The sequence below is a fragment of the Hypanus sabinus genome, chromosome 5 (genome assembly GCF_030144855.1).
Source record: "Hypanus sabinus isolate sHypSab1 chromosome 5, sHypSab1.hap1, whole genome shotgun sequence".
Classification (NCBI taxonomy): domain Eukaryota; kingdom Metazoa; phylum Chordata; class Chondrichthyes; order Myliobatiformes; family Dasyatidae; genus Hypanus; species Hypanus sabinus.
Genome location: NC_082710.1, coordinates 10,831,846 through 10,854,029, shown reverse-complemented (window position 1 = coordinate 10,854,029; position 22,184 = coordinate 10,831,846). Strand labels below are relative to the sequence as shown.

Sequence of the window (22,184 nt, the reverse complement as noted above, 5' to 3'; positions counted from 1 at the left end):
TTCTAATTGTTGTAATGAATCTAATATGATGTACATTTTGTAACCTGCTAAACTGTTCTAGAACATACAATATAGAACGGTACAGCTCAGGATAAAGCCCTTTGGCTAACAATGTTAAGCTGAACCAAATAAATTAGTAATCACCTGGCCAACTAAACGAATCCCTTCTGCCTACAATATGTCCATATCCTTCCGATCCACTCCCATTCACGTTCCTGGATAAATGTCTCTTAAAAGTTTCTAACATACCTGCCTCTTCCACCAGACAGCGCATTCCAGGCAACCAACACTTTCTGTGCAAAAAACTTGTCTCTCACATCTCCTTTGAAAATCCCCACTCTCACTTTAAATGCAAGTCCTTTGCAATATTTTACTTAAAATGGCTTATTTTGATGCAAACTTTATGTTTTCTCAGTTTCAATAATTCAATCTTTAATTACTTAAGTGATAAGTTAATCACTCCAATGCTCACTCCATAAGTTCTTAACAGTGTAAACCATATTTGTTCCCACAGTTCTTCAAGTTCTTTTTGTGACAAACCACTCTACCATACAGATAATTTGGAAGCCACAATGTTTTTCCTGGTTTATTTTGAGCAGTGGGAACTAATTGTACTTCAAAGTTCAGTACATTTATTATCAAAGTACAATATATGTCACCATATACTAAGGTTCATTTTTTGCAGCATTCACATTAGGTACAAATAAACACAATAGAATGGATGAAGAACCACGCACAAACATGAATGAATAAACAAGCAATGTGCAAAAGAAGAGAAACTGTGTAAATACAACAAAATAATAATAATAATAATAATAATAATAATAATAATAATGATAATAATAAATAGTATTAAAAACATGAGTTGTAGATTCCTTGTAAGTGAGTTCGTATGTTGTGGTATCAGCTCAGTGTTGAGGTGAGTCAAGTTTTCCATGCTGGTTCAGGACCCTGATGGTTGAAGGGTAATAAGTGTTCCTGAACCTGCTGGCATGGGATCTGAGGCTCTGGTACCTGCTGCCCAGTGGTAGGAGCAAGAGAGCATGGCCTGGATGGTGGGAGTTTTGATGATGGATGCTGTTTTCTTGTGACGGTGCTCCTTGTAAGTGTGCTCAATGGCAAAGACGGCTTTTTCTGTGATGGGTTTGGCAGTATCCTCTACTTTTTGTAGGTTTTTTCCATAGCAGGCCATGATACAATCAGTCAGGATGCTTCCCATCGTGTCTCTATAGCAGTTTGACAAAGTTTAAGATAACATGCCAAAATTAGGCAGACTTCACGATATTCACAGTAATTATCATGAAAGGCCTGCACACTTTTCAATCAATCCACATAAAATGATATAGAAGAAAATCGACTGATTTCTTGAGGTCCTGTTATATAAACTTTAATTTCTATTGTTAAGTAATTTTAATGCGCAACAGCTTTCTTGCTTCCAGCACTTACTGTTCCTTTGACCAAAGACAACTGTACATAAAGATAATTTGTGGGGCTTGCTGGTATAAGTATTTTAGTCAAATTATTTAGGATATTACTCCAGATTTAATGAAATAGCTTCATTCCATACAAAACGAGCAGAGAACAATATCCATGAATACAGATAACACACCACAAAATTAAAAACTTAAATCAAATGCATATTAATTGTGAAATGTCAACTTATAGAAAAGGGTAAATATGCTTTTTTTCACATTCCAAGGAAAACGTGAATTTTGAACTTTTGGACAAACAAGAGACAAGTTCTTACAATATGTTGGACTTGGTTTCACTACGTGCATTTTCATACAGAGCATTTTAGCAAATAATCTAAAATGTATTTAGCCTAGATTAGGGTGAACTAAGGGTGTTGCCTGCAGCTAACAGGCACCTAGAGAGACTGCAGTGATGACTGGCTTCATGGCTCTGAACTCACTTTGGGGACCTTTAACTCTGAATGTTACTTCCTTACATCTATTGTTTGCACAATTTGTTCTTTTTCTTGAATGTTGGTTGTTGATGGTCTTTTTTAAAGAGTTCCATTTTTTTTGTTTTATTGCCTCTGTAAGGAGACAAATCTCAAAGTGTACAAAATGTTCAAAGTAAATTTTATATTAATGTACATATACGTCACCATATACAACCCTGAGATTCATTTTCTTGTGGGCATACTCAGCAAATCTATAAAATAGTAACTATATTAGGGTCAATGAAAAATTAACCGGGGTGCAAAAGACAACAAACTGTAAATGCAAATATAAATATATAGCAAAAATAACAAGAACGTGAGATAATGAGATAAGGAGTCCCTGAGATCATTGGTTATGGGAACACTTCAGTGACGGGGCAAGTGAGTGTAGTTATCCCCTTTTATTTAAGAGCTTGATGGATGAGGGATAGTAACTATTCTTGAACCTGGTGGTGCGAGTCCTGAGGCTCTTGTACCTTCTACCTGATGGCAGTAGTGAGAAGAATGCATGATGTGGGTGTGGGGTTCGCTGAGGATGGATCCTGCTTTCCTAGAAGTGTTTCATGTAGATGTGCTCAATGATTGGGAGGGCTTTACCCACGATGTACTGGGTAGAATCCTATACATACGAAACTTTGATAATAAATGTACTGTGATCTTTGATTCAATTTCCTGATAACATGCAGGCCTTTTGAAACAAAGCAGGTTCAGTTGATTGTTTTCAATATATCTAGATGTCACCGTACATATTCTTGTGTTAGTAAATATGATAGCTACAATTATAACAGTTCTGCTCAAAATTGAGTCAACAAACCACATTGCTGCTTGCTTCTGCTAATGAACAAAAATCATTCAATTCCCACAGTCCATGATAAAGTGATAAAAATCTGCTTATTATTGAGAATGTCCTCTTCTTCTTGCTATCATTGGAAAGGAGGTAAGGAGTCTGAAGACCCACACTCAACAACTTAGAAACAACTTTTTCCCCTTAGCTATCAGATTTCTGAATAGTCCATGAAACCATTAAATTTTTAAGCTGTGTGCCTCTCTGTTTAGCTCTAAAATGTTGAAACTGGGCCAAATCTAAGCAACTCCATACACTGTCAAATAAAAGATCAATCCAATATTGTCCAGAGGGACTACATTCTACAAGTTCGACTGTTGACTGCTGCAACATTCAAGGACTTAGGGACTTTGAATATTTTTCTCTGTGTGTGACTATTTTTCTGCTATTTTATATGTGCTGTATTACGCTGTGAATGACTGTTCATACTGTGTTTTGCACCTTGTCCCTAGAGTAACATGATTTCATTTGACTGTATTCATGGGTATTCATGTATGGTTGAATGACAATTAAACTTGAACTTCCAGTTAGGGTTTTCATTAATCGGTCACCCCATTCACGATGAAAGATGATAGATAAAATTCTCCTCATTATTTAAGAAATTTATCTCAGTATTGCTGTATTAACAACAAAATGCTTAATAGAACAAATCTGGAGTGAACAAATAGGGTTAAATAATCAGTGTGTTAGAACAGAGAACATTACAGTACAGTACTAGCCCTTTGTCCCACGATGCTGTGCTGTCATTTTAACTTACTCTATGCACCCACCACTTCTGTGCAAAGAACCTATCTTTGACATGCCCCCTATACTTTCCTCAAATCAATCATGCGCCCATTTATTTCCCATTTCCATCCCTGGGAAAAAGTCCCTGGCTAGCCACTTGATTTATACCTCTTGTACATCTCTATCAATTCACCTCTCATCTCATCTTGCTTTGCTCCAGGGAGAAAAGCCCTAGTTCGCTCAACCTTTCCTCACAAACGATTATTAAAAGTTATAACAGGAACTGAACAAATGACAAATATCAGGATTAGGAAGGAAAGTGGATCATTTACAAACAAAATGAGCAAATATATGAAATGAGCTGACATGAAATGGCACTGGAGCAAGACCAATTATATGCTTTTCTAGAGAGAGATTGTGGTGAAAATTGTGATTTAATAGAAGAGGAATAATCTTGCTGGTTCTTGTTTCTGGGAATATCTTGCATTCTACTATTATTTCATTTTATTCATTTAGAGATACAGTGAAGTAAAAGGCGCTCCCTGCCCAACGAACCCACACTGCTCAATTACACCTTTGCAACCATGAGTGACACAGTGGCGTAGTGGTTAGCCAACACTATACAGTTCAGGTGACCAGGGTTCAATTCCTGTTTTGCCCGTAAGGAGTTTGTACGTTGTCTCCATTACGGCATGGGTTTCCTCCCACAGTTCAAAGACACACCAGTTGGTAGGTTAGTTGGTTACTGTAAACTGTCATGTGATTCGGCTGGGGTTAAATTGGGGGATTGCTGGGTGGCATGGCATTAAGTGCCAGAAAGGGTATTCTGTGCAGTATCTCAATAAATAAATAAACCAAGTAATCTACTAACCAATATGGTTTTGGAATGTAGGATGAAAATAGAGGACCCAGAGGACTCCCATGCAGCAACAGGAATTGGACCTTTGTCACTGGCACCCTGATAGCATTACCCAAACAACTACACCACCGTCCCACCGTCACACACCAGCAATAATGCAAATGTGATCGATAATCTGTTTGATGATGTTTGTACGAATTGATTAAGAATGAAGAATGGTGACAGAATCGTGTTTTTCTAGCTTCAGGTTTCTCAACATCCAGACTTGCACAGACAATCTGGGCACTTGAGACTCCCTCAGGCCTCTGCTGCTGGTCTTCAAATTTCACGCTCTGGGCTTCGACGTATGGCTTTGCCTTGAGACTTTACCAATGTCTGGGTATTGATCCAAGGACCTGCCAATCACGGGTATGACCTTCAGGCCTTGACTTCCAAACTCACATAGATCTCCAGGCCTGACTTTGGAGTCGACACCCATGAGGACTTCTGAGCCAGACTGGATATTGTTGGTTTCCTCAGAGCCTGCCGACCTGACTTCCAGGATCGCTGACTTTCAACTGCTGATCGCTTTGACCCAGACTCTGAACTACATCATTTACTGCCCTGATAGACACAGACTAAGGATAGTCAGCATGGCTTCGTGCATGATAACTCGTGTCTAACCAATCTTATAGAGTTTTTCGATGATGTTACCAGGAAGCTGAATGAAAGCAAGGCAGTACATGGTGTCCACATGGACTATAGTAAGGCATTTGACAAGATCCCACAGGGGATGTTGGCCAAGAATGTTCAGTTGCTCAGCATTCAGGATGAGGTAGTAAATTGGATTAGACATCAGCTTTATGGGACAGGCTAGAGAGTGGTAGTAAATGGTTGCCTCTCTGACTTGAAGCCTGTGACTAGTGGAGTAACGTAGGGACCGATGCTGGATAATTTGTTGTTTGTTTTCGTATATCAATGATCTGGATGATAATGTGATTAACTGGATCACCAAATTTGCAGATGACCCCAAGATTAGGGGTCAGTGAGGAAGACTATGGTGTCTTGCAGAGGGATCTGCATCAGCTGGAAAAATGGCAGATGTAATGTAATGCAGACAACTGTGAGGTTTTGCACTTCAGTAGGACCAACCAGGGTAGGCCTTCCGGTGAATAGTAGGGCACTGAAGAGTGTGGTAGAACAAAGGAATCTGGGAACACAGGACCATAATTTGTTGAAAATGTTCACATTTTCACACGCGTGAAAATGTCACGTGTAGTTAGGGATATACAAAAAGCCCTTGGCACAATGGCCCTCACAAATCAATGTATTGAGGTAGGATGTTATGAAGAAGTTTTATAAGATGTTACTGAGACCTAATTTTGCAGGTTTGGTCACCAATCTACAGGGGAGGTATAAACAAGGTTGAAACAGTACAGAGAAAATTAACAAGGATGTTGACGAGTCTGAAGGACCTGAGTTATAGGGATAGATTGTATAAGTTAGGACTGCATTCTTTGTACATAGAACATGGAGAGGAGATTTGATAGAAGTATACAAATTATGAAGGGTATAGACAGGGTAAACGCAAGCAAGCTTTTTCCACTGAGGATGGGTGGGACTACAACCAGAGGTCATGGGCTAAATGTGAGAAGTTCAAGAGAGTCGTGTGGAATGAGCTGCCAGCACAAATGGTGTATGTGATCTCAATTTCAACACTGAAGATAAATTTGGACATGGATGGTAGGGGTATAGAGGGCTATGGTCCTGGTACAGGTTGACGGGAGTAGGCAGCTTAAATGGTTTTGACATGGGCTAGAAGGGCTAAAGGGCCTGTTTCTGTGCTGTACTTCTTTATCATGTCTAACTCCCCCTTATCCCTATCTCTAAGCCCTAAGCTGACCCATGAACTCTCCACACTGTTCCCAATACCGCATACTCTAATGATTACATATCATACAATCACCTATCAGTTACAGCAGCAGTGAATTCAGATTCTGATTGATTTATTTATCACATGTACATCAATACATACACTGAAATGTGCTGTTTGGTTAACAACTAATACAACCAAAGGGTGTGCTGGGGGCAGCCCACAAATGTCACCACACCATCCAGCAACAACATAGCATGCCCACCAAGTTTAGCAGAACAACACAAACAACAACACAACCACAGTGACAGAAACAACAGCAAAACAAGCCCCTTATCTCTTTCCCATCGACCACACACACGCATGAATTATTGTTCACGACATGAGAAGTCCACATTTAGTCGTGTTTCTCAAGTTGCAGAGTACAACCACTGCTCTCGCTGACATACAGGCCCCCAGATGATTATTAGACCATAAGATCATAAGATATAGGAATAGAATTAGGCCATTCAGCCCACTGAATCTTCTCCACCATTCCACCATTGCTGATTTATTTTCCCTCTCAACCCCATTCTCCTACCTTCTCACTGTAACCATTGACTAATCAAGAACCGGTCAAGCTCCACTTTAAATATACCCGATGACTTGTCCTACACCTCTGTCTGTGGCAATGAATTCCCCAGATTCATTACCCTCTGGCTAAAGAAATTGCTCCTCATTTCTGTTCTGACTGGACATCCCTCTATTCTGAGGCTGTGCACTCTGGTCCTAGACTCATCCACTTATAGGAATCATCCTCTCCACATCCACTCTATCTAGACCTTTCATTATTCAATAGGTTTCAATGAGATATCCCCTTTCTTCTAAATTTCATTGAGTACATATGCAAAGCCATCAAACGTTCCTCACATGTTAAACCTTGCATTCATCGAATTATTCTTATGAACCTCCTCTAGACTCTCTCCAATGCTAGCACATCTTTTCTTAGATAAGGGGGCCAAAACTGCTCATATTCATCAGGTAATTTCAAAAGTTCCCAGTTCAAGGTAAATTTATTATGTAAGTAGATGTACGTCTGCATATATATCCCTGAGATTCATTTTCTTGCAGGCATACTCATCATAAATCCTTAATTGAATAATAGAATCAGTGAAAGACCACTCTAACTTAAGCATTTAACTCGAGTGCAAAAGGCACAAACTGCAAATACAAAAAGATATAAATAATAATAATAATAATAAATAAATAAACAACAAATATCGAGAACATGAGATGAAGAGCCCTTGAAAGTGAGTCCATAGTCTGAGGGAACATTTCAATGATGGGGCAAGTGAAGTTGAGTGAAGTTATTCCTTTTGGTTTGACAACCTGATAGTTGAGGGATAATAACTGTGCCTGAACCTGGTGGGGTGAGTCCTGTATGTATCAAATTTTCACATGATACAAAATCTAGAAATAGAATCAGTTAGGGGTATAGTAACAATCTTCAGGTGCCAAAGATGCACTTGTAATCTGAGCACACAAAATATTTTGTCAGAGGGTACAAAGAGAAACAACATGAACCCTAATGGGACAGTCTTAAAATTAAGATTATTTTAGACTAACTTTATTTAAGTGTCACATGTACAACAAAACATACAGTGAAATGTGTTGTTTTGCATCAATGATTAACACAGTCCGAGGTTGTGTTGGAGGCAGCCTGCAAGTGTTGCTACACGTCCCGTGTTGGTGTAGCACGCTCACAACTCCCTAACCCAAACCCGACCTTGGAACGTGGGAGAAAACCGGAGCATCCTGAAGAAACCCATTTGGTCAGCAGAGCATAGAGAAATTCCTCACTGACAATGATAGTAATCAAACCCAAATCAGTTTATGATTATGCTAACCACACAGTTTTAAGAGGGTGTATAAATAGAGAGGTCTGAAGTTTATGATAACAAAATGTGAAAGCTGTTTAAAAATAAACATACGGATTCTTTGGCTTTAATAGGAAAATAAATTTGCTAAGACATTCTGATAAACCTTTCTAAATCACTGGATATGTGTCCATTGGAGTTTTGCTCAATTCCATTACTGTACATTGGGGAGACTGTTTTCACTATGAAGAAAATTTATGGAGAGAAGCTTGACTGGAATAATAACAGGGAAGAAAGGCTTCAGCTCTTCAAAGAATTGGAGAAATGGGAACTGAGATGATTAAAAGGAGCTATTGACAAAATTGTTAAAAATCGCGAATGATTTTGGCAGAGTTAGGAGAAAAGCATTTCCAGTGGTGAAGATGTTTGAAGTTAGAAGACATTTGGAAAAGAAATATTTATTTAACTTTGGCATATTGTAAAGTGTAATACATTGCCTTTAAGTCAGGAGGAAGCAGATTAAAGGATCAATTTACTATATACATTTACATGTATTAGGAATTTGTTGTGGTGTGTTGGTCAGAGGACAACATACAACAATTATAAAGAACAAATAATTAAATAAAATAAATTATAATCAATAGATAGGAACATTCAAATCAGAACTGCAGATACATGGAATGGACCAAGCAGAGGGTGTAGATGAAGATGAGGCTCTCCGATGCTCAAGGTCAACAGATGTTGAACCCTAGCTGTAACGGGATATGCAAGTCTAGGCAGTACCATATGGAGAGCAAACCTCTACCCATACTACCAGCTCCACCTCTCCATGCAGCTGATAGCTCCAAAGGAACAGCAAAGACTGATGCAGTTTGGCACCAGCAGCATTGCAGGAGTTGTCAGTCAGCATTGAACTCGAAGTAGGACTGGCTTGGGTGTTATTTGAAACTTCAGTAATATTTGAGTAATAGTAAAAAGTCAAGTTACAGTTTCAGATAGAGCACTAATCTGCAGGCTGTTGATGAAAAACCTGATATGATGTGAGTGACACAGGACTGGATAGCCTTGAGATTTAAAATTTGAAAACTGACAACAATCCAGCAACCTAGCTTACGCTAGAAATGAACAGCAAATTGAAATGGAATTGGATAGTGGCTCAGCTGTTACAGTCATTCCGTAAAATGAATTTGAATGGCATTTCAAAGATACTGAACTGAAGCCTGCAGATATCCAACTAAGAATTTATACCGGAGAAAAGGTAACTCCTGTGGGAATGACATTCGTAACAGTGAAATGCAATAACCAACTAGTCACATTGGGCTTGTATACTGTAAAGACAGGAGGGCCAACATTTTGGGGCATGGTTGGTTTAGACAACTGCAACTTGATTGGAGATCTATCCACTATTTGCATGCCACATTCCCTGGAATAAATTCAAATGAAAGGGAATTAGGAAAGGTATTGGATGATGCCACAGCAATGTTCAAGGATGGCAATGGAAAACTCAAATATAGCAAGGGGAAAATGGTGTTAAATGAAAATGCCACACCTAAGTTTCGCAAAGCCCAACTGGTTCCTTATAACACCCGTGATAAAGTAGTCAGTGAGCTAGATCGCATGGAGGCTGAAGGAATCCTATTCAAGGTTGAGTGGAGCCCATGTGTTCCTAGTAGCCAAAAAGAATGAGTCTGTCAGGATCTCTGGAGATTTTAACAACACTATCAACCCAGTACTGAAAGTAGATCAATTCACTTTGGCCAGGATGGAGGGTAACTTTGCAAACCTTTCTGGAGGAGAACAATTCAGCAAAGTGAACTCAGCTCAGGTCTACCTACAGATGGGGATGGAAGAAGAGTCCAAAGTGTTTCTCACCAAGAACACTCACAAAGGCTTTATCTCTATAATAGGTTTAATTTTGGAGTAGTATCTGCACCTGCACACTGGCAGAAAGCCATGGACCAGGTGTTGCAAGGCTGCCCAGGCACTGCGTGCTAACTGGATGACATCATTGTTACTGGTGGGAATGACAAGGAACATCTCCAAAATCTCAAGACAGTGTTAAAAAGATTATAAGATTATTGACTCAGATTATTGACTCAGGGCATGACAAGTGTGAATTCTTTAAACCAAGCATCACTTACTGTGGTCACACCATTGACACACAAGTATTACACACGTGCTGAGAAAATTCAAGTAGTGGTGAGAAAATTCAAAACCAAAGAATATGACAAAGCATTGGCCTCAAGGCCAATTATAGTCCTTTTTAGGATTTGTCAATTACTATAACAGGCTACTGCCACACCTGGCTACTGTGTTCCCTCCTTGAACTCACTGCTATAGATCAAGAAGAAATGGCAATATACAAATAAGTGTGAAGGGGCTTTCCAAAAGGCAAAGGAAATGGTGATACTACACACTGTACTCACACATTGTCCAGTGAAGCTTGCCTGTGATACCTCACCTTAGGGTATGGGTGCAGTCATGTCACACACTATCAGTGACGGATGCGAACACCCCATAGGCTTTGCATCACGTTCCTTTACCACTGCAGAGAAATATTACTCAAATATTGACAGAGAGCCCTTGAGCCTAGTTTGAGGGGTAGAACATTTCAACCAGTAGTTGTATGGAAGACAGTTTACTTTCATTACTGATCATCAACGACTAGTGTCCATTTTCAGACCACAGAAGGGTGCTCCACTAATGGTAGCAGCACAAATGGGCTCTGTGTCTTGGAGAACACATTTGCAAGATAAAAGTAAAGAGGACAACTAATCATGGAGGTGCTGATGGACTGTCCTGTTTACCCTTTGAAAATGAAACACTTTAAACATTTACTAAAGGGGATGCTCCTCTTGAGGGATTCTCCCAAATGCAAATTTCAGTAGTAATATTGTAAATATATTGTTTGATTAAGCAAGCTTTGCTGTTTACATAATTCATTACAGGTTTTATATAAAAGTACGTGAATGGCATACATCATCACACAATCATGGATGTGCCTCACGAGAAGTAAAAATGAGGTGTGGCTGTTTTGCACTGATCTCCCATGATTTTCTTTCAATTAATTTTGAAGTTACAAAACATGGCTTTAGGGACTCCAGCTGCAGATATTTTTCCCCGTGGTTTACCCCCGAATTCTTCCCCCTCAGTGGGTGTAGCTGCAAGGCAGCGTAGGTTTGTGATCAGAGTTTTCCTTCTCATAGATGAGCTGCCAACCACGGATGAGAGCCCCATGTGCCAGAATTGTCTGGTTTTAAGGTGCCAGTAACCCACATTTGCCACACCTCCTGTCAGTTGAAATGGTGCCACCGACCTTAGTAACTCAGCCGCACATGGATGCCAGGAGCTGAGCTTGGTTGTCACAGTCTATTTGAGATGCACGCCATTGGGAGCATTTAATAAGTAGTGGGAGCTTATCCCCACTACCACTCCCGACCATAACAACCTTAAGCGATCAAGTAGATGAGAGGATTCCGGATTCCAAAAAGGGCCAAAGATGAGGTGGGACAAAATGATCTCCTTCTGTGCTACTGCCTTGTATTCACATTGGAAACATGGCTTCTCTTTGGCCAAAGTTCATTCTCCAACCTCACCTGAACCAAGTGCCAGAAACCACTCTGACCAACTTCCACCTTCTTCAGTATTGGTTAAGTCAGTGGTAAGGAAGGTTGCAGGTTGAGAGGTTGCAGGTATTAAGGAAGGTAAATGCAATGTTAGCATTCATTTTGAGAGGATTAGAATATAAAAACAAAGATGTAATGCTGAGACTTTATAAGGCATTGGTGAGGCCTCACTTGGAGTATTGTGAGCAGTTTTGGGCAACATATCTGAGAAAAACACCATAGCTTTGGAAGAGGCATATCAGAACAATGTACAAGTGTTGATTTCTGAGGAGCATTGATGGAACAGGGCCTGCACCTGCTGGACTTTAGAAGAATGAGTGAGGATCTCATTGAAATCCACCAAATATTGAAAGGCCTAGATAGTGTAGATGTGGAGAGGATGTTTTCATTAGTGTTTAAGCCTAGGATCAGAGGGCACCATCTCAGAATACAAGGATGTCCCTTTCAAACAGAGATGAGAAGAAATTCATTATCCAGATACAGATGCATCTGTTCTGTGGAGGGCAAGTCATTAGATATATCTAAAGCAGAGGTTGATTGGTTGTTGATTAGTAAGAATGTCAAAGATTACTTCAGTTTTTGGTAAGTTGATGGAAAAGATCCTGAGAGGTAAGATTTATAAATATTTGAAGAGGCATAATATGATAAGGAATAGTCAGTATGGCTTTGTCAAAAGTAGGTCGTGCCTTATCAGCCTGATTGAATTTTTTTGAGGATGCGACTAAACACATTGATGATGGTAGAGCAGTAGGTGTAGAGTATATGGATTTCAGCAAGGCATTTGCTAAGGTATCCCATGCAAGGCTTATTGAGGAAGTAAGGAGGCATGGGATCCAAGGGGACATTGCTTTGTGGATCCAGAATTGGCTTGCCCACCGAAGGCAAAGACTGATTGTAGATGGGTCATGTTCTGCATGGAGGTCGGTGACCGGTGGTGTGCCTCAGAGATCTGTTCTGGTGCCCTTGCTCTTTGTGATTCTTATAAATGACCTGGATGAGGAAGTGGTGGGATGAGCTAGTAAATTTGCTGATAACATAAAGGTTGGGGGTGCTTGGATAGTTTGGAAGGCTGTCAGAGGTTACAGTGGGACATTGATAGGATGCAAAACTGGGCTGAGAAGTAACAGATAGAGTCCAACTCAAATAAGTGTTAAGTGGTTCATTTTGGTAGGTCAAATATGATAGCAGAATATAGCATTAATGGTAACACTCTTGGCGGTGTGGAGGATCAGAGGGATCTTAGGGTCTGAGTCCATAGGACGGTCAAAGCTGCTGCGCAGGCTGACTCTGTGGTTAAGAAGGCGTATGGTGCATTGGCCTTCATCAACCATAGCACTGAGTTTAAGAGCCAAGAGGTATTGTTGCAGCTATTTAGGACCCTGGTCAGACCCCACTTGGAATACTATACTCAGTTCTGGTTGACTCATTACAGGAAGGACGTGGAAACAATAGAAAGGCCTTGTAAGCCGATTTACAAGGATGTTGCCTGGATTGGGGAGCATGCCTTATGAGAATAGGATTAGTGAACTTGCCCCTTTCTTCTTGGAGTGACAGAGGATAAGAGGTGACCTGATAGAGGTGTACAAGATGATGAGAGGCATTGATTGTGTGGATAGTCAGAGGCTTTTTCCCAGGGCTGAAATGGCTAGCACAGGAGGGCACAGTTTTAAGGTGCTTGGAAGTAGGTACAGAAGAGATGTGAGGGGTAAGTTTTTTATGCAGAGAGTGGTGAGTGCATGGAATGGGCTGCTGGCAAATACAATAGGGTTTTTTAAGAGACTCCTGGACAGGTACATGGAGCTGAGAAAAATAGGGGACTATGGGTAAACCTAGGTAATTTCTAAAGTAAGAACATGCTTGGCACAGCTTTGTGGGCCGAAGGACCTGCTTTCTATGTTTCTATTAAAGGGAGAATGGGATTGAGGGGGAAAATACATCAACCATGATAGAATGGTAGCAAAGTCTCAATGGGCTGAATTACTTGGTTTTGCTCCTATGGCTTATGGGGTCCATAAGGGCAGAAAATACTGCGGTTTGTCAGCAGATTAGGCAGTGCTTGCAGAGAGACAAACAGAATTAACATTTCAGGTTAATGGCCGTTGATCAGATCCTGCTGCTGCCTGACCTTCCGAGTGTCTCCAGCATCTTGTGCTTTTATTGGAAATGTTTAGCTGCAATCCTAACATGCTGGCCAAGTGCCAGAGGAAGATAATCTGCATGGGCCTGTGCATTTGTGCTGGCTATTGTAGTTGTTTTATTAACAGGACATTGGATTTGCTGCTTAAATTTGAAGTTAACGTCCATCCCCAGTTGCACCAAGTAAATGCTTTGCTTGGCATTTAAGGTCATTATCCAGAGTCATATTCATGCCCCACTCACTAATGGCTAATAGGATGGATTTATGAAATAACCCATTGCCATAATGATCGGCTCCACAGAAACTAATACTTAAATTCCAGTTATTTAAATATAAATTCACAGGCTGTCATGCTGAAATCGAATTTCACGTCCCCATATCAATAGTCTAGGACTTCTATGTTCAACCACTTAATTACTGCACTATTATAGATAGATAACTCCTGCTTTTAAGCAAGAACCTGTTTCTGATTCCAAGGGTCTCACCTTAATCCATCTGGAACAGCAGGGGACATATTATGAGAATAGCAGAGAGGATTTGTGTATGTCGTAGGTTCTCCTGCACAGAACTGTAAAGCTTTCTTGGATTACCACAAAATAAGATAGATTTAAATTGTCTTTTATAAACATATTACAAAATTCATCCCTGGATATATGACACACTCCACGGAGATCTCTCCATTTTATCCCCTTTCTATGCACCTACATAGAAACCATTGGATTATGATGAAATTCCCTGACTTCATAAGGAAGATTTTCAATTGAATGCAAGCTGCGATATTATGTTCCATCAGTCTACCTTCTACAATGGAACATATTATCTACTATAATATAATTTCTTTCAATACACTGCATCGATATGAAATAAGATAGACTTTTCAAATACAGTAGGAAAAAAGTAATAAAATTTTAATTACCTAAATAATTATGGGGAACATAAATCAATATCATATTGGAAGCTGTTACCAATGTTTAAGCATCATTTCAGAAAACTCCTTAGTAATAATTTTTATTACAAAGAACACTTTATTTCTGAAAACATAGAAACCTACTGAAGCTATGCAACATTATCATACTAACATTCCTAATATTGATTTGCCAAATTGATTTACAGTGTGAGGGATTTTTGTTATGCAACTATATGAGGATCGTTTGCTTCTGATAGATTTCACTGGGTAAGGGGTCAGGAACCCGAGGATGTACAATAAAAGTAAGCACAAGAGATTTTGCAGATGCTTGAAATCCTGAGGCACACACACAAAGTGCTGGAGGAATTCAGCATGTTAGGCAGCATCTATGGAGGGGAATAAACAGACCGTGTTTCCGTCCTGATGAAGAGTCTTGGCCCTTCATCAGGATTTGGCCCTTCGCTAATGTAGTCAAGTGTATGGTCTTTGACAGACAGACAAACAGACATACTTTATTGATCCCGAGGGAAACTGGGTTTCGTTACAGCCACAACAACCAAAAATAGTGAAGAAATATAACAATATAAAACCATAAATGATTAAATAATAATAAGTTAATCATGCCAAGTGGAAGTAAGTCCAGGACCAGCCTATTGGCTCAGGGTGGCTGACACTCCGAGGGAGGAGTTGTAAAGTTTGATGGCCACAGGTAGGAATGACTTCCTATGACGCTCAGTGTTACATCTCGGTGGAATGAGTCTCTGGCTGAATGTACTCCTGTGCCTAACCAGTACATTATGGAGTGGATGGGAGTCATTGTCCAAGATGGCATGCAACTTGGACAGCATCCTCTTTTCAGACACCACCGTCAGAGAGTCCAGTTCTAACCCCACAGCATCACTGGCTTTACGAATGAGTTTGTTGATTCTGTTGGTGTCTGCTACCCTCAGCCTGCTGCCCCAGCACACAATAGCAAACATGATAGCACTGACCACTACAGCCTCGTAGAACATCCTCAGCATCGTCCAGCAGATGTTAAAGAACCTCAGTTTCCTCAGGAAATAGCGACGGCTCTGACCCTTCTTGTAGACAGCCTCAGTGTTCTTTGACCAGTCCAGTTTATTGTACATTCATACCCTCAGGTATTCGTAATCCTCCACCATGTCCACACTGACCCCTTGGATGGAAACAGGGGTCATCGGTGCCTTAGCCCTCCTCAGGTCCACCATCAGCTCCTTAGTCTTTTTCACATTTGGTAGAAGGAATAAAGGCATAGACTATTTTCTGAATGGGGTTGGGGGAAAATTCAGAAATCAGTAGTGCATAGGGACTTGGGAATCCTCAGGCAGAACATCCTAAAGTTGGGGTCTACGGACCCCTCAGTTAATGGTAGGGGTCTATCATATATAAAAAGTTGGGAACCACTGCCCTAAAGGTTAATTTGCAGGTTGAGTTGGTGGTGTGGGAAGGCAAAAGGAATATTGACACTCATTTCAAGAGGACTAGAATATAAGAGTAAGGATGTAATGCTGAGATTTTATAAGGCATCGGTCAGACTGTAAATGGTTGATGAATCAGCCGTGATGGAATGGCGGAGCAGACTCGATTGACCAAATGGTCTAATTCTGCTCCTATGTCTTGTGGTCTTATAGAACTGTTAACTGTTTATTCCACTGATTCTGCCTGACCTGTTGAGATTCTCCAGCACTTCTAGAGTGTAATTCCCAAATGAAGGTAACTGGCATAGAGTAAAGGCGACATGAAGACTTGTGGTGGACGTGAAATACATTGTCAAACGTAAGGGTGGAGGCAGAGTAGACTGGGGCACTCGAAAGGAAGATGTGTGACATTTGTAAGGTCAGAAATTGTAAGGAGATGGTAAATTGTTTTACAATTGTCACCTGTGCAAAAGCACTGGACAAAATATTTCTTGCATGCTACCCATACAGATCAATCAGCTCATTACAACAATGCACGACAGCAGCTACATTTCAGTAGGAGTTTGAGGAGATTTGGTATATCATCAAAAACACAGTCAAATTTCTACAGATGTACTTTGAAGACTATTCTATCTAGCTGCATCACCATCTGGTTTGGGGGTGGGGGGTGCACTGCAGATGTAGCTCCATCACGGACACTAGTCTCCGGCGTATCCAGGGCATCTTCAAGGAGTGATGCCTCAAAAAGGTGCCATCCATCATTAAAGATCCCAGCTATCCAGGACATACCCTCTTCTCATTGTTACCTTCAGGAAGGAGGTACAGGAGCCTGAAAGCACACACTCAACTACTCAGGAATAGCTTCTTCCCCTCTGCCATCCAATTTCTAAATGAACATTGAAACCATGAACACTATCTCACTACTTTTTTTCTTTTCTCTTTTGCACAATTTATTTAACTAATATATATACTATAATTCACAGTTGTTATTATGTATTGCAATATTTATAATTATTCCTTGCTACTGCGTAACATCAAATTTCACGACTTATGCCAAAGATATCAAACCCAGTTCTGCAACTGAAAAGTGAACTTAGACAGGGCAGATGAAATAATTGGAGTGCAGAGTGAAGTGTAACAGCTATAGAAAAAGTGCAGTCCAAGTAGAAATAAAGGCAGGAGACATGAAATTCGTTAACTTAGCAGCAGCGGTTCAATGCAATACATAATCTAGCAGAGAGAGAAAAATAATAATAAATAAAATAAAACATATTAATAAATAAACAAGTAAATCAATTACATATATTGAATAGATTTTTAAAATTGTACAAAACAGTAATACTGTATATTAAAAAATTGAGGTAGTGCCCAAAGCTTCAATGTCCATTTAGAAATCGGGAGGCAGAGGGGAAGAAGCTGTTCCTGAATCGCTGAGTGTGTGCCTTCAGGCTTCTGTACCTCCTAGCTGATGGTAACAGTGAGAAAAGGGCATGCCCTGGGTGCTGGAGGTCCTTAATAATGGACACTGCCTTTTTGAGACACCACTCCCTGAAGATGTCCTGGGTAATTTGTAGGCTAGTACCCAAGATGGAGCCGACTAGATTTACAACCTTCTGCATCTTCTTTCAGTCCTGTGTAGTAGCCCCACCCCCCACCCCCCATAGGGGACAGTGATGCAGCCTGTCAGGTTGTGTGATTTTTCATTGATTCTATTGAATTTCTTTGTTCTACTGTCAATGCCCACAAGAAGATGAAGCTAGAGGTAGTTTATAGTAAGATACACATAATTTGATAATAAATTTAAGTTGAAATTTGGATTTTAATGTACTAAAAACCATTCAATATTCTTACGACAGCAGGGTGTAAGCTGTCCTTGAGCCTGGTAGCAAGTGCATTCAGGCTTCTGTATCTTCTGCCCAATGGGACAGGAGAGAAGAGAGAATGTTTGGGGTGGGTGGGATCTTTGATGATGTTGCCTGCTTTACCAAGGCAGTGGGAAGTGTAGGCAGACTCCATGGAGAGGAGCCAGATCAAAACAAGTTAGATTGTGAGGTCATGAGTCCAGGAGTTGAGAGACTCTTGAGGTCAATAATGCAAGAGTTGACAAACAATTCCAGGCTGACGGTCCAATACAGATCCGAGTGAGAGGCTGACGGTCCGATACAGATCCGAGAGAGAGGCTGACACTCCAATTCACATCCGAGTGACAGGCTGATGGTCCAATATAGATCTGAGTGAGAGGCTGACGGTCCGACTCAGATCCGAGTGACAGGTTGACGGTTGGATACAGATCCGAGTGAGAGGCTGACGGTTGGATACAGATCCGAGTGAGAGGCTGACGGTCGGATACAGATCCGAGTGAGAGGCTGACGGTCAGATACAGATCCGAGTGAGAGGCTGACGGTCCAATACAGATCCGAGTGAGAGGCTGACGGTCGGATACAGATCCGAGTGAGAGGCTGACGGTCAGATACAGATCCGAGTGAGAGGCTGACGGTCGGATACAGATCCGAGTGAGAGGCTGACGGTCAGATACAGATCCGAGTGAGAGGCTGACGGTCCAATACAGATCCGAGTGAGAGGCTGACGGTCCGATACAGATCCGAGTGAGGGGCTGACGGTCAGATACAGATCCGAGTGAGAGGCTGACGGTCCAATACAGATCCGAGTGAGAGGCTGACGGTCAGATACAGATCCGAGTGAGAGGCTGACGGTCGGATACAGATCCGAGTGAGAGGCTGACGGTCAGATACAGATCCGAGTGAGAGGCTGACGGTCAGATACAGATCCGACTGAGAGGCTGACGGTCGGATACAGATCCGAGTGAGAGGCTGACGGTCAGATACAGATCCGAGTGAGAGGCTGACGGTCAGATACAGATCCGAGTGAGAGGCTGACGGTCCAATACAGATCCGAGTGAGAGGCTGACACTCCAATTCAGATCCGAGTGAGAGGCTGATGGTCCAATATAGATCCGAGTGAGAGGCAGACACTTCAATACAGATCCGAGTGAGAGGCTGACGGTCGGATACAGATCCGAGTGAGAGGCTGACGGTCGGATACAGATCTGAGTGAGAGGCTGAGGGTCGGATACAGATCTGAGTGAGAGGCTGAGGGTCGGATACAGATCTGAGTGAGGGGTTGACGGTCCAATACAGATCCGAGTGAGAGGCTGACGGTCGGATACAGATCTGAGTGAGAGGCTGACGGTCGGATACAGATCCGAGTGAGAGACAGACGGTCTGATACAGATCTGAGTGAGAGGCTGATCGTCCAATATAGATCCGAGTGAGAGGCTGACAGTCGGATACAGATCTGAGTGAGAGGCTGAGGGTCGGATACAGATCCGAGTGAGAGGCTGAGGGTCGGATACAGATCCGAGTGAGAGGCTGACGGTCGGATACAGATCCGAGTGAGAGGCTGACGGTCAGATACAGATCCGAGTGAGAGGCTGACGGTCGGATACAGATCCGAGTGAGAGGCTGACGGTCAGATACAGATCCGAGTGAGAGGCTGACGGTCCAATACAGATCCGAGTGAGAGGCTGACGGTCCGATACAGATCCGAGTGAGGGGCTGACGGTCAGATACAGATCCCAGTGAGAGGCTGACGGTCCAATACAGATCCGAGTGAGAGGCTGACGGTCAGATACAGATCCGAGTGAGAGGCTGACGGTCGGATACAGATCCGAGTGAGAGGCTGACGGTCAGATACAGATCCGAGTGAGAGGCTGACGGTCAGATACAGATCCGACTGAGAGGCTGACGGTCGGATACAGATCCGAGTGAGAGGCTGATGGTCAGATACAGATCCGAGTGAGAGGCTGACGGTCGGATACAGATCCGAGTGAGAGGCTGACGGTCCAATATAGATCCGAGTGAGAGGCTGACACTCCAATTCAGATCCGAGTGAGAGGCTGATGGTCCAATATAGATCCGAGTGAGAGGCAGACACTTCAATACAGATCCGAGTGAGAAGCTGACGGTCGGATACAGATCCGAGTGAGAGGCTGACGGTCGGATACAGATCTGAGTGAGAGGCTGAGGGTCGGATACAGATCTGAGTGAGAGGCTGAGAGTCGGATACAGATCTGAGTGAGGGGTTGACGGTCCAATACAGATCCGAGTGAGAGGCTGACGGTCGGATACAGATCTGAGTGAGAGGCTGACGGTCGGATACAGATCCGAGTGAGAGACAGACGGTCTGATACAGATCTGAGTGAGAGGCTGACGGTCCGATACAGATCCGACTGAGAGGCTGACGGTCGGATACAGATCCGAGTGAGAGGCTGACGGTCGGATACAGATCTGAGTGAGAGGCTGAGGGTCGGATACAGATCTGAGTGAGAGGCTGAGGGTCGGATACAGATCTGAGTGAGAGGTTGACGGTCCAATACAGATCCGAGTGAGAGGCTGACGGTCTGATACAGATCTGAGTGAGAGGCTGACGGTCGGATACAGATCCGAGTGAGAGGCTGATGGTTGGACTCAGATCTGAATGAGAGGCTGATGGTCGGATACAGATCAGAGTGAGAGGCTGACGGTCCGATACAGATCCGAGTGAGAGGCTGATGGTCGGATACAGATCCGAGTGAGAGACAGACGGTCTGATACAGATCCGAGTGAGAGGCTGACGGTCGGATACAGATCCGAGTGAGAGGCTGACGGTCCGATACAGATCCGAGTGAGAGGCTGACAGTCCGATACAGATCCGAGTGAGAGGCTGATGGTCGGATACAGATCCGAGTGAGAGACAGACGGTCTGATACAGATCCGAGTGAGAGGCTGACGGTCGGATACAGATCCGAGTGAGAGGCTGACGGTCGGATACAGATCCGAGTGAGAGGCTGACAGTCCGATACAGATCCGAGTGAGAGGCTGACGGTCGGATACAGATCCGAGTGAGAGACAGACGGTCTGATACAGATCCGAGTGAGAGGCTGACGGTCCGATACAGATCCGAGTGAGAGGCTGATGGTCCGATACAGATCCGAGTGAGAGGCTGATGGTCAGATACAGATCCGAGTGAGAGGCTGACGGTCCGATACAGATCTGAGTGAGAGGCTGACGGTCGGATACAGATCCGAGTGAGGGGCTGAAGTTTTAATGCTGCGGTATTAATGTGATATGTTAACCAGAGTCCTGCCAGCTCACCTGTTTGAACAGGAAGGATGTGATGTCATGATTTACCAAGGCAGCGAGAAGTATAGACAGGATCCATGGAGGGGAGGCTGGTTTCTGTGAGTAGATCAGGACTCAATTCTATTCGACAGAATTACAATGGACCTAACGGGTGAAATGACCTTCTTCTATGCCATAACCATTTTGTAGTTCCACTGTATGTGTGATAATAGTGCCTAAAGTCCTGCATGTGTAAATAATCAGCCACTGTCTGCTTCAAAAAAAAGTCGTCTCCTTGTTAATGAGGGATTTAAATTGTTCAGCTCATTGTGAAAACAACGTACAAACAACAGCATTCTCATCCAGCTAATGTTTCCCTGGAAACAAGAACTGATTGATGAATAAAGCGGAGAGGAAACTTAATGCGTTTGCAACACAGAAGGAACGGGTTTAGCATAAACTCTGACCTGAAATGTTAATACAGTATAGCAGCTGGAAAAGTTAAGCCATATCATCGATTCTTGGAAGGCAAATCAGTCTCTCACCTGTTTGTGAGGATTTTATAAATAACACAACAGTGCACATGCCAAGGTCAGGTGTACATATCTGAATTACAAATATGACAAGGCTGTTGCCCTTCACATTCTAATAGACTGATGATGTGACTATGGCACACTTGGGTAAATTAATAACGCTTTGAAGAGAAAGGCAACAAATAAAAAGCCCTTGATCAAAGTAATGGAACAATTATCTGTTTTTTGATGTTAAGTTTAACTCTAAATCAATTGTACAAGTCACTAAAATTGCTGTTTAGGCCATTGTGAATACCAGGCTTTATCTTGTATGTTAATAAGGAATTCAAAGGCAAGGGAA

At 42.1% G+C, this 22,184-nt stretch overlaps 1 protein-coding gene across 1 annotated transcript in view; it reads right to left on the bottom strand.

Annotated features, from left to right (window-relative positions):
* edil3b (EGF-like repeats and discoidin I-like domains 3b) overlaps positions 1-22,184 on the bottom strand; it is a 302,390-nt gene that overhangs the window by 163,052 nt on the left and 117,154 nt on the right. The gene's annotated exons all lie outside the window — the stretch shown is intronic.